General features: G+C 44.2%; 1 long non-coding RNA gene across 1 annotated transcript; it reads left to right on the top strand.

Moving 5' to 3' along the window:
* Positions 1 to 209: 209 nt before the first annotated feature.
* LOC116984583 lies at positions 210 to 11615 on the top strand. The gene is made up of 3 exons (XR_004415075.1): positions 210 to 220; positions 3377 to 3380; positions 11543 to 11615. It is a non-coding gene; the product is annotated as an uncharacterized LOC116984583 (long non-coding RNA).
* The last annotated feature ends 596 nt before the right edge of the window (positions 11616 to 12211 follow it).

The following is a 12211-nucleotide window of genomic DNA, read 5'->3' as shown; positions in this document are numbered from 1 at the left end:
GGCCTTTCGGCCCACCGAGTCCTTGCTGACCAATGGTCACCCGTTCACTAGTTGTATCCTAGATACCAGGGACAATTTGCAGAAGCCAATAAACCTACATTCCTGATAGACACAAAGTACTGGAGTAACTCAGCCTAAAGAAGGATCGCGACCCGAAATGTCACCCCTCCTTTTTCTTCAGAGATGCTGCCTGACCAGCTGAGTTACTCCAGCGCTTTGTGTCTATCTTCGGTATATACCAGCATCTGCAGTTCCTTTCTACACAACCTACAAACCTGCACGTCTCTGGAATGTGGAAGGAAAAAATGATCAAAGGAGAAAATACCGCCGGTCACAGGGAGAATGCGCAAACACCGTAAAGAATTTACCCGTAGTCAGGATCGAACCCAGGTCTCTGCCACTGTAAGGCAGCAACTCTACCACTGTGCCAATGCAATGCCCTACATGTTTACAGAAGGTCTATATAGAAACATAGAAACATAGGTGCAGGAGTAGGCCATTCAGCCCTTCGAGCCAGCACCGCCATTCAATATGATCATGGCTGATCATCTAAACTCAGTTCCCGTTCCTGCTTTTTCCCCATATCCCTTGATTCCTTTAGCCCTAAGAGCTAAATCTAACTCTATCTTGAAAACACCCAGTGAATTGGCCTCCACTGCCTTCTGTGTCGGAAAATTCCACAGATTCACAACTCTCTGGATGAAAGAAATGTTGCTCATATCAGTCCTAAATTGCCTACGCCTTAACCTCTTAAACTGTGACCCCTGGTTCTGGACTCCCCCAACATCGAGAACAATTTTCCTGCATCCAGCCTGTCCAATCCTTTAAAAATTTATTACGTTTCTATAAGATCCCCACACATCCTTCTAAATTCCAGTGAAAACAAGCTCAGTCGACCCATTCTTTCATCGTACGTCAGTCTCGTCATCCCGGGAATTAACCTGGTGAATTTACGCTGCAATCCTTCAATAGCAATAATGTCCGTCCTCAAATTAGGAGACCAAAATTGCACATAAAATTCCAGGTGTGGTCTCACCAGGGCCCTGTACAACTGCAGTAGGACCTCCTTGCTCCTAAACACAAATCCTCTCGCAATGAAGGCCAACATGCCATTAGCTTTCTTCACAGCCTGCTGTACCTGCATGCTTACTTTTAGTCACTGATGTACAAGGCCATCCAGGTCTCGTTGCACCACCCCGTTTCCCAATCTGACACGTCTGATAATAATCTGACTTCCTGTTCTTGCAACCAAAGTGGACAACCTCACATTTATCCACATTATGCTGCATCTGCCTTGCATCTGCCCACTCACCCAACCTATCCAAGTCACCCTGCAGCCTCATAGCATCCTCATCGTAGCTCACACAGCCACCCAGCTTTGTGTCATCCGCAAACTTAGAGATTTAAGTTTACGTTTAAGTCACATTTAATTCCCTCATCTAAATCGTTAATATATATTGTAAATAACTGGGGTGCCAGGACCGAGCCTTGCAGCATCCCACTAGTCACTGCCTGCCATTCTGAAAAGGTCAATATCCTACCCCCAATACCATGTGCTCACATTTTGCACACTAATCTCTTGTGTGGGACCTTGTCAAAAGCTTTTTGAAAGTCCAGATACACCACATCCACTGGCTCTCCCTTATCCATTCTACTTGTTACATCCTCAAAAACTTCCAGAAGATCAGTCAAGCATGATTTACCCTTCATAAATCCATGCTGACTTTGACCGATCCTGTTACTGCTTTCCAAATGCACTGCTATAACATCTTTAATAAGCATCTTCCCCACTACCGATGTAAGGCTAACAGGTCTATAATTCCCCATTTCCTCTTTCCCTCCATTCTTAAAAGCTGGAGTTACATTAGCTGCCCTCCAGTCCACAGGAACTGATCCAGAGTCGAGAGAACATTGGAAAATTATCACCAATGTTTCCTGAAGAAGGGTCTTGACCCGAAACGTTGCCTATTTCCTTCACTCCATAGATGCTGCCTCACCCGCTGAGTTTCTCCAGCAATTTTGTCTACCAATGTTTCCACAATTTCTGGGGCCACCTCCTTGACTACTCTGGGATGCAAGCCATCAGGCCCTGGGGATTTAATTGCCTTCAGTCCCAATAGTTACCTTATACAATTTCCTGACTAATGTGGATTCCCTTCAGTTCCCCCCTCCCAATAGAGTGTTGGTCCGCTGGTATTTCTGGGAGAATGATTGTGGCTTCCTTAGTGAAGACAGAAACAAAGAACTGTTCTGCCATTTCCTTATTTCACATTATAAATTCACCTGTCTCTGACTGTAAGGGACCTACATTTGTCCTCACTAATCTTTTCCTTTTTACATATCTAAAGTTTTTAGAGTCAGTTTTTATATTCCCCGCAAGCTTGCTATCATGCTCTTTTCCCCCCTCTTAATTAATCCCTTTGTCCTCCTCTGTTGAGTTCTAAATTTCTCCAAGTCCTCCAGGTTCCTGTGGCCAATTTATACGCCTTTTCCATGGATTTAACACTATTCTTGACTTCCATCGTCAGCAACGGTTGAGCCGCCTTCCCCGTTTTATTTTTACACCAGACAGGGATGAACAATTTCTGGAGTTCATCCATGCGGTCACTAAATCTTTGTCATTACACCTCCACCGTCAACCCTGTCTATCCCAGCCAATTCCCATCTCATACCTTCAAAGTCTCCTTTATTCAAGTTCAGGACCATAGTTTCTGAATTAACCGTGTCACTCTCCATCCTAATGCAGAATTCCACCATATATGGTCACTGTTGCCCTAGGGGCTTTGCACAACAAGATCACTAACTGATCCTTCCTCATTACACAATTCCCAGTCTAGGATGGCCTGTCCTGTAGTTGGTTCCTCTACATATTGGTTTAAAAACCCATGCTGTAAACATTCCAGGAAATCCTCCTCCTGATGCTGCTACTAATTTGGTTGGCCCAATCTATATGTAGATTAAAGTCACCCATGACAACCCCTGTACCTTTGCTACACACAGCCGTAATTTCCTGCTTGATGCCATCCCCAACCTCCCTACTGCTGTTTGCTGGTCTGTATACAACTCCAACAAGCGTTTTCTGCCCTTTGCTATTTCGCAGTTCTACCCATGCCAATTATACAGCATCCAAGCAAATGTCTCTACTTGCTATTGCATTAATCTCCTCTTTAACCAGCAATACCACCCCACCCCCTCTTCCTTTCTGTCTATCCTTCCTGAATATTGAATACTCCTGCATGTTTTGCTCCCAGCCTTGGTCACCCTGAAGCCATGTCTCCGTAATTCCAACTATATCATATTCCTTAACTACTAACTGTACATTCAATTCATCCACCTTATTACGAATGCTCCTCGCATTAAGGCACAAAGCTTTCAGGTTAGTTTTTCTTATCTCCCTTCTACCGTTTGCTTCTGTCCTCCTTTTATAGTCCTCTGTCTCCTTGCATTGGTTCCCATCCCCCTGCTGTGTTAGTTTAAACGTGACCTTTCCTACACTATCTTTCCCGTTAACTGCATGTGCTTCCACGTTGTGGACTCCACTCTCCATTCTTTAGTTTAAACTCACCCACATGTGGCACCATTTGCATTGAAGGTGAACTGTACAGGTAAATATCATAACTTCCAGCCATGACTAATCACTTCGCATAGGGAATCAGATGAAAAGTTCACCGTACGAGAACAATTTATATTGAGGGCAACTTTGATGGAGTTTGCTCATTATCCATGATGCTCAGGTTGAAGGCTCTAACGTACCCATTGCACCATGGACTCGTGTTTCCAGAGGTCCTTCAGTGTGAGATGTGGCTCAAAGATAGGACCATCAAGTTCGATCCAGTAGGGTGTAAGGCAGTACCTTGCAGGCAGCAGGGTTGCGCAGAGGTAGAGTTGCTGCCTTGCAGTGCCAGAGACCCGGGTTCCAACCTGACTACGGGTGCTGTCTATGCGGAATTTGTATGTTATCCCCATGACCGCGTGGGTTTTCTCCGAGATCTTCGGTTTCCTCCCACACTCCAAAGACGTACAGGTTTGGAGGTTAATAAGGGTCTCGACCCAAACGTCAGCCATTCCCTCTCTCCAGAGCTGCTGCCTGTCCTGCTGCGTTACTCCAGTATTTTGTGTCTATATTTATCATAGTGTTGAGATTAGGTTGAGTAGGCTAGGACTCTATTCCTTGGAGCGCAGGAGAATTAGGGGTGATCTCATCGAGGTGTATAAAATCATGAGGAGAATAGATCAGGTAGACGCACAGAGTCTCTTGCCCAGAGTAGGTGAATCGAGGACCAATGGTCATAGGTTTAAGGTGAAGGGGAAAAGATTTAATAGGAATCTGAGGGATAACCTATTCACACAAAGGGTGGTGGGTGTATGGAATAAGCTACCAGAGGAGGTTGTTGAGGCAGAGACTATCCCAACATTTAAAAAAACAGTTAGACAGGTACATGGATAGGACAGGTTTGCAGGAATATAGACCAAATGCGGGCAGGTGGGACTAGTATAGCTGGGATATGTTGACCGATGTGGGCAAGTTGATGGTCTATTTCCACACTGTATCACTCTATGACTCTATTTGTCCATAATAGCATGGAAAATAAGCAATGGAATCAAAATTACTTTAGTTTACCTTACTTTACTTTACTTTAGAGATGCAGCATGGAAACAGACCCTTCGGCCAACCAAGTCTGCGCCGACCAGCAATCACCTGTCCACTAGTTCCATCCTACACACTGGGGGCTATTTGCAGAGGCCAATTAACCTACAAACCTGCACGTCTGGAATGTGGGAGGAATCCGAAGCACCCGGAGGAATTCCCAAGAAGTCATAGGACGAATGTGCAAACTCCACACAGATAGCACCCGTAGTCAGGATCAAAACCGGCTCCCGGCACTGTGAGGCAGCAGTTCTTCGGCTGCGCCTCTGTCCCAAAATGTGCTGGAGACGTAGCAATTGTGTAATTTATGCTGGTGTGGGAAATGTTGCCAATACTTATTCTGAGCATTTATACAGTGAACTTCTGTGCTCCTTCTGTTGAGTTTTCTGCTTGCACCATGCTCCCTAATTTCACACCCTTGCACTATTTTGATGCTGTGCGTATTTCCACTCATTTGAGGGTGTCAAGTGTTGAAGGTTTTGTCCTGGTCTGACTTGAAGCGATTTATTGTTTGTGTTTTGCCTTCATTCAATCCTCCCTCTTCCTGTCCCAGCCAAAACTCTGGCACTAGGTCAGCGTGTCTTCTGAAATGTAATGTTGCAATGTTGGGAAAGATCACCCACCCATCGTTGCTATTAACCATCTGCCAACTATTCACGATTGTCTTGAAGTAATAGAAGATGTGAAAGGCATAGATAGGGCAGACTGTCAGAATCTGGATGGAAGAATTAAATACTAGATGGAATAGCTTTAAGATGAGAGGGCCAACATTTAAAGTCTTAATTAGTAAGGGTGTCAAAGGTTATGGGGAGAAGGCAATGAGAATGGGGTTGAGAGGGAAAGATAGATCAGCCAGGATTGAATGGTGAGACTCGATGGGCCAAACTCTGCTCGATGGGTCAAAATTCTGCTCCTATGATTTATGAACTTCTAAAAGAGATGTGTGGGGGCAGGTTCTATACACAGAGGGTGGTGAGTGCCTGGAATGTCCTGCGGGGGGTGGGGGGGGGGGGGATGAGGTTGAGGTTGAGGTTGAGGCAGATCAGTGGCATTAAAAAGACGTATTGAGAGACATGTGGATATGTAGGGCCATGTGAAGCAGCATGGTCTTGACATCATGTTCGGCACAGACATTGTGGGCCGAAGGGCCTGTTCCTGTGCTGTACTGTTCTATGTTCTATGTTCTACAGGAAAGAACAATCACGGATGAGAAAGTGAGAAGCTTTCTTCATTCATTCAAATCCTTTCTGGTACTATGGAAGCATGGGCTAGTTCACATGTTCACAAGTTATAGGAGTAGGATTAGACCATTTGGCCCATCGAGTCTGCTCCGCCGTTCAATCATGACTGATCTCTGCCTCTTCATCCCATTTTCCTGCCTTCTCTCCATAACCCTTGACACGCGTTCTAAATAAGAATTTGTCCATCTCTGCCTTAAAAATATCCACTGACTTGGCCTCCACAGCTCTCTGTGGCAATGAGTTCCACAGATTAACTACCCTCTGACTAAAGAAGTTCCCCCTTTCTAAAAGAGCCCCATTAATTCTGAGTTGGAGGATGGGAGAGGGAGAGGGGGAAGGGGGCGATTGGTACTTGTTTTTATTTAGTGACTTTATTTATGGGCTAAATGCAGGCAAGTGGGACGAGTGTAGACGGGAAAACGTTGGTCGGTGTTGGGCAAGTTGGGCCGAAGGACCTGTTTACACGCCGTACGACCCCATGACTTTATGACTTGTGGTGTCCATAAGGGTCATCTAAGTTGATGAAGAATATTGACTTCCAAATTCATGTGAGTGGAAACAGAAAATCATTCTTGCTCAAATTGGATCTTGTACGTTAAAATAATCCTCATTCAGAATTATTAATTAAAATGTCAAAATTAATCGCTTTGAGTTGGAGATTAAAGTTGTGTATGCTGTTCTACACACATTATAAAAATGCTCACCAAGTCAAATTATTTGCATATTACCTCTTTAATTACACATCATTTACATAAACTTGCGTTTAGCTCTATCTACCAGTCCATTATGATTACTATCAAATAGACAGCTTTTAATGCAAGAATAAAAAGAACTCCTTTTAAAATGTGATCAATGGGATATTCTAACGGGGTGGAAAAGCTGGGAAGAACGAACAGCACATTGGAAATGAAACTATCTGCCAAAATGTTACCTTAGCCACAATGGATCCTAGACTTTTACGAGAATGATCCCAGGAATGATTGGGTTAACAGATGATGAGCGTTTGACGGCACGGCCTATACTCGCTGGAGTTTAGAAAGATGAGGGGCGACCTCATGGAAACTTACCTCATGGAAAGGCCTGGATAGAGTGGAGCTAGAGAGGATGTTTCCACTTGTGGGAGAGTCTCGGACCAGAGGTCATGGCCTCAGAATTAAAGAACGTTCCTTTAGAAAGGAACTTCTTTAGTCAGAGGGTAGTGAATTTGAGGAATTCATTGCCACAGAAGGCTGTGGAGACCAAGTCAACGGATATTTTTAAGGCAGAGATGGATGGATTCTTGATTAGTACGGGTGTCAGGAGGTTATGGGGTGAAGGCAGGAGAATGGGGTTAGGGGGGGGGAGAGATAGATAAGTTCACTTATTAACTTTTTACTGGTGCTTCATGGAGTGCATGCTGCTGATCTGTATTCTAACAATCAACATCATTGGTTTGTGACGAATAAGCCAAATCCTATTTTTATTGCAAAAGATCATAAAACATTCCAGGACGTTTACTTTGCTTTTGGGGCTTGTATTCCTAGATTCCATCTAATTTTCCTTGAAACATGGAAATTATTGGCTTTGGTTGACAATAAAATGTAGGGACATGTACAGGAATTCAAATGTGACTGCTTTTGGAAAGGCATGCACAAACAGTTTAGTTTAGTTTAGTTTACAGATGCAGCGAGGTAGCAGGCCCTTCGGCCTACTGAGTTCATGCCGACAAGCGATCCCCCATACACTAACGCTGTCCTATACACAATTGTCCTAGGGACAATTTCCAATGATACCAAGCCAATTAACCTACATACCTGTACGTCTTTGAATCGTGGGAAGAAACTGAAGATTCCAGAGAAAACCCACGCAGGTCACGGGGAGAACGTGCAAACTCCATACAGACAAGCACCCGCAGTCAGGACCGAACACGGGTCTCTGGTGCTGTGAGGCAGCAACACCACTGCCTGGCCACTGTGCCGTGCTAAAAGATAAAAGCTAAAGTACTTTTAACATTTTGGGTGATTAGACGCAGTTGCACAATTTTTGTTTGAAAGATGAAGGTGGGTAGAAGGGTCTCAACCCAAAATGTCACCTATTGTGACCTCCAGAGATGCTGCTTGACCCGCTGAGTTACTCTAGCATTTTGTATCTATGTGGATATTATTGCATTGCTAGTTCTGCACAACCAGTCACTGTCTCCGATTTACACCCTCTCCAGTTAATGCTAAGTTTCATGTTGTGGACAGTAAGAATCCGATTGAAATGAATGTGCTTGCAATGAAGTCTGTGCCTAATCAGAGAAGATTTTTAATTTAGTCTAGTTTATTTTTAGTTTAGTTAAATTTATTGTGACATGTGCCGAGGTACAGTCAAAAGCTTTTTGTTGCATGCTATCCAGTCAGCGTAAAGATTAAACAGACAGCATCCGTAGTCAGGATTGAACCCGGGTCTGTGGCGTTGTCAAGCACCAACTGTACCGTTGCTCCACCGTTGCCTGAAAACAGCTGGGAAGACACTGTCCCTGAATCTAGGGTTTGTGCATTTTCACACTTCTGTACCTATTGCCTGATGAGAGAGGGGTGAAGAGGAAATGACCTGGGTGAGACTCATCCTTGTTTATGCTGCTGGTCTTGATGCAGTGCGAAGTGTAAATGGAGTCAATGGAAGGGAGGTTGGTTTGTGTGATGGTCTCGGCTGCAACCACAGCCCTCTGCAATTTCTTGTCGTCTTGGATGGAGCTGTTCCCAAACCAGGCTGTGATGCATCTTGATAAAATGCTCTCTGCGGCCTATCTGTAGTCATTGTCGAGAGTTGTTGGGGACATGATGAACTTCCTAAGTCTTCTAAGAAAGTAGACTGCCGTTGCTTCGATATGACTAGTCCTGAGCAAGTCTTCAGTGATATTTACTCCTAGGAACTTAGGTTTCTCTCCCAGATTATTAAAGAAATAGTTTGAAAAGAGTACAGCAGCATATTTGAACAACCTCAGTGCACATGAAGCATTTGGAAATTAAACGTTCCTCCCAACTTCATTTTTGCATATCTACTTAATTGGCCAGTTTCAAGTCATCATTGGGGCCAAGGAAAGAGCGTTCACGTCGCGGCCCTGTTTCAACCAATCTTTCCACCACCACGCACAAGAAGCACAAGAAGCGCAAGACAGACACCATTGTGCAGATGCCGAGAAGTGTGTTCAGCTCTGGCTGAACAACTTCTAATCTTGTGTGTGGACTCGATAAGAAGAAGAAGTCATCATTATCCTCTTCAAATCCACACATGACTCACCTCCACATAGTCTCATTACTCACACTCACACATTTGGCTGCTGGTGATGAGAACTTAATTGGCAAAAGCGGAAGCCGAAGTATTTGATTACTCAATATTAAAGAATCAGTAGCTAAGAAGAAATATGTGAGCCCCATGGAAACATTTTAAATGATACTAATATCCTAATTTCTGGTGTTCCCACAGTGCTTGGCGACTCTCATTATTGTGGCACAGATCAGCGGAGCTATATCTTTCTGACCATCAGAGCAGCACGGTAGCAGTAGGGCTACTGCCTGACAGCACCAGAGACGCAGGTTCGATCCTGACTACAGGTGCTTGTCTATACGTAGTTTGTACGTTCTCCCCGTGACCTGCGTGGGTTTTCTCCGAGATCTACGATTTCCTCCCACACTCCAAATACTTACAGGTTTGTAAGTTGATTGGCCTGGGATAATTGTTAAAAAAAAATGTTCCTTGTGTATGTGTAAGAAGGAACTGCAGATGTTGTATATCATTATTGTATCCATATTGTTAACGCTGCAAGCTTCATGTGAACAAGATGCTGGTTTAAACCGGAGATAGACACAAAATGCTGGTGTAACTCAGCGGGGCAGGCAGCGTCTCTGGAGAGAATTAATGGGTGATGTTTCGGGTCGAGACCCTTCGTCAGACTAGTCAGGGGAAAGGGAAACGAGAGATGTAGCTTTCTCTCTCGTTTCCCTTTCCTGCTGAGTTACTCCAGTATTTGATGTCTGTCCCTAGTGTGTGTAAGGTTGTGTTAATGTGTGGGGATCACTGGTCGGTGCGGACTCGGTGGGTCGAAGGGCCTGTTTCTGTGCTGTCGCTCAAAACTAAGCAAAACTAATCTTTAGCAGCATCATGGGAAGTGAAAACTAACATTATTTGGCTCGCGGTACAGTATTTGCTATTAACAAGACAATCCATCTTCAGATTCAGATTAGTTCAGATTTATTGATATATAAATCAGAATGTAATGAAATTCTTTGTTCACATGAAGCTTGCATCGTAAACAGTATGGATAAAGTAATGATATACAATAATAAATACAACCACTGTTGAAAAACAGTAGAATGATGCTAGATTACAGTACCATCTGAAGTAGTACAATTTAGTTCAATTTAATTTATTGTCACGTGTACTGAGGTACTGTGAAAAGCTTTTTGTTGCATGCTATCCAGTCGGCGGAAAGACAATATATGATTACAATCAGCATGGTGGGTGACACGGTGGTGCAGCGGTAGAGCATCTGCCTTACAACGCCAGAGACCCGGGTTCGATCCTGACTACGGGTGCTTGGCTGTATGAAGTTTGAACATTCTCCACTTGACCTGCGTGGGTAATCTCCGAGACCTTCGGTTTCCTCCCACACTCAAAAAATGTACAGGCTTGGCTTGGTATGAATGTAATATTGTCCCTAGTGTGTGTCGGGTGGTGTTAGTGTGTATGGGGATCGCTGGTCGGTGCGGACACGGTGGGCTGAAGGGTCTGTTTCTGTGCTGTATCTCTGAACTAAACTCAACTAAACAAAACAATTGAGCCATCCACAGTGTACAGAGACATGATGGAAGGAATAACGTGAATAGTTTAAGAAGATCATAGTAAAAGTGAGAAATGTTGCTATTGGAGTATAGATTGAAAAGTGTGGAACGATTATAATGTGTGATTGCAGATCCACTTCTGTGACCAGCACTCAAATAGTCACCTGGCTTGGGCGCCATCTCCCTTTTATCTCTCGTCTTTACCCTCCCCGCATATGTAAGGTCATAAGTTCATAAATGATAGGAGCAGAATTAGGCCATTCAGCCCGTCAAGTCCACTACACTATTCAATCTTGGCTGATCTATCTCTCCTAACACCATTCTCCTGCTTCTCCCCCTGACAGCGGTACTAATTAAGAATCTATCTATCTATGCCTTAAGAATCTATCTATCTATATCCATTGACTTGGCCTCCACAGCCTTCTGCGGCAAAGAATTCCACAGCTTCACCACCCTCTCTCTTCACCTGCAGAGATAGATAGACTTTTAACTCGTTCAGGTGTCAAAGGTTATGGGGTCCTATCACATGACCTTATGAAAGGAAGTAACGAATAGCCCATAAAGCCTGAATAGACCTCATTCTCGACTGGGCATGTATTCGCTGGAATTTATAAGGATGAGAGGGAATTCCTATAGATTGAATGGCGGTACTAGCTCAAAGGGCCGAATGGCCTACTCATGCACCTGTTGTCTATTGTCTATTGTCTATTGAGAATGATTGGTTTAGAATGGATTCGGAGGATTGGACAGGGTAGATGCAGGAAAAATGTTCCCGTTGTTGGGGGAATCCAGAACCAGGGGTCATAGTTTAAAGCCCATAGCGCTGCAGCCAGTTGCGCTATACTTAGAACCCATAGCACTGCAGCCAACAGCTCTGTTTAAATTCCAACGCGTTAAACTGACAGCGCTTTGTTTAAACCTTTGAGCGGCAAACCAGCAGTGCTGTATGTTTTATCTTTATACCCCTTCGTGGGCCAGATGCGGAAATTTCCTGAAATGATTCAAATTCCCTAAAATTACCCGAAGACAAACAGAATTTCCCGAATTTCGGGTAATTTCCTTCAAAGTGGAAACACTGGATTGGACACGCTAGATGCAAGAAACAGTTCCCGATGTTGGAGGGGTCCAGAACCAGGGGCCACAGTTTAAGAACAAGGGGTAGGCCATTTAGGACTGAGATGAGGAAAAACTTTTTCACCCAGAGAGTTGCGAATCTGTGGGATTGTTTGCCATAGAAAGCAGTGGAGGCCAATTCACTGGATGGTTTCAAGAGAGAGTTAGATTTAGCTCTTGGGGCTAAGGGAATCTAGGGTTATGGGGGAAAAAGCCAGAACGGGGTACTGATTTTGGATGATCAGCCATGATCATATTGACTGGCGGTGCTGGCTCGAAGGGCCGAATGGCCTATTCCTGCACCCATTTTCTATATTTCTATTTTGCTCCTATTACTGATGACCTTTGACCTTTTGATTGTTGCCCTCTACTGAGATGAGCTGCTGACCCTCTTACGGAAACTT

Source organism: Amblyraja radiata, chromosome 2 (genome assembly GCF_010909765.2).
Source record: "Amblyraja radiata isolate CabotCenter1 chromosome 2, sAmbRad1.1.pri, whole genome shotgun sequence".
NCBI classification, from domain to species: Eukaryota; Metazoa; Chordata; class Chondrichthyes; order Rajiformes; family Rajidae; genus Amblyraja; species Amblyraja radiata.
This window is presented reverse-complemented; position numbering and strand designations above follow the sequence as displayed.